Genomic DNA, 1,987 nt, shown 5'->3' with positions numbered 1-1,987 from the left:
CTTGAGCAAGACATTTTATTTCACGTTGCTCCAGTTCACTCAGCTTATGTGCCTTATTATTAGACCATTTTCTTCGCTCATTGCAAGTAGATTGCTTATAAGCTTTAAGCTTATAAAATAGTATTATTATCATTATTTACAAATTAAAAAAAAAAAAAAAATCGACGCTGCTTACCAAAAACCATCGCAGATACATACAAGCACACATACACATGTGCGCGCGTGCATGTGTTGCTATCGAATAGATCAATAATCAAAGCATTCCAGCTACTATCATAGATCTGCTTTATCAGCTTAACACAATTCCTCGAAATATATTATCCAATGTCATTTTGAAATTGACAGGGCGTGATTTGAGGGAGATTTGGCTGCTATTTCCAGCAAGTCGAGCAGCCAGGTGAAAGCCGCTTCAGCAGTAATGGTAAATGAGCAACTTCGTCGAAATTCATTTAGCGAAAGCTAGCGCGTCTGCTATCAAGTTGCTGTACTTCCACGAAATAGAGTGATCTCCCTTACATTGATATCTAGTTATGTAACTTAATAGCTGACAACGTGCGATTAATAGTAATAACAAATATTTTACACAGAAAGACATTCACAGCAAACACGGAAAACTTGAAAGTTGACTGTAGCAGATTGAAAACAAATGCTACTAAGTATTTGGTATATTAAAAAAAAAAAAAAGTTTAGTGATATTTTATTCAGTTAGTCTTTAAAAAGCATAGGACGACCGGCTGTAATGTCAATAAGGAGTGCAAACATCGCACCATCGTTTCACTCAGATGGTGACAAGCAAAGAAGTCGGATACAGTGAGTACACATATGATAGCCTTCCATAGTTCCTTAATTCTTTATTGCCCACAAGGGGTGGAGGCGCAATGGCCCAGTGGTTAAGGCAGCGGACTCGCGGTTTCGATTCCCAGACCGGGCGTTGTGAGTGTTTATTGAGCGAATACACCTAAAGCCCCACGAGGCTCCGGCAGGGGATGGTGGCGAACCCTGCTGTACTCTTCCACCACAACTTTCTCTCACTTTTATTTCCTGTTTCTGTTGTGCCTGTAATTCAAAGGGTCAGCCTTGTCACACTGTGTCGCGCTGAATATCCCCGAGAACTACGTTAAGGGTACACGTGTCTGTGGAGTGCTCTGCCACTTGCACGTTAATTTCACGAGCAGGCTGTTCCGTTGATTGGATCAACTAGAACCCTCGACGTCGTAAGCGACGGAGTGCCAACAACAAGCCCACAAGGGGCTAAACATAGAGGGGACAAACAAGGACAGACAAAGGGATTAAGTCGATTGCATCGACTCCAGTGCGTAACTGGTACTTTATTTATCGACCCCTAAAGATTGGTCCGTCTGGTCCCATAACAGAAGATACTTGCTCAAGGTGCAGCACAAGACCGTACTCGAAACTAAAGACTGTAAAGTGAACTTCTTAACTATCTTGCTATGTCTTCACCTATTATATCAATTTACATTTAGCCAGACAGTCAGTATGACCACCAGAATAACAATACAGCATGAGTTATGAATATATGAAGAGCTTACTTTCAAAACCAGATATATGCATCGGAACGACTTTTGCGTAACTGTTGAAAACAACATCTTGAATATATCTGATTTTGATTAAAAGACTAAGATTCGCCTACTGTCTATATGGCATCTATCCCAGTTTGACTAAAAAAAATTTCACGTGTGTGAACCCATCAGTTTGCTGATTGTGTTTTAATGGTTATCATGAAATCGACCAAATATGCACTTATAGCAATTTTCAAAGTAAGCTCCTCAAGAGTGGCTGTGTGGTAAGTAGCTTGCTTACGAACCACACGGTTCCGGGTTCAGTCCCACTGTGTGGCACCTTGGGCAAGTGTCTTCTACTATAGCCTCGGGCTGACCAAAGCCTTGTGAGTGGATTTGGTAGATGGAAACTGAAAGAAGCCTGTCGTATAAATGTATATATATATATATATATATATATATATATA

Source organism: Octopus bimaculoides, chromosome 9 (genome assembly GCF_001194135.2).
Source record: "Octopus bimaculoides isolate UCB-OBI-ISO-001 chromosome 9, ASM119413v2, whole genome shotgun sequence".
Taxonomy (NCBI): Eukaryota; Metazoa; Mollusca; class Cephalopoda; order Octopoda; family Octopodidae; genus Octopus; species Octopus bimaculoides.
This window is presented reverse-complemented; position numbering follows the sequence as displayed.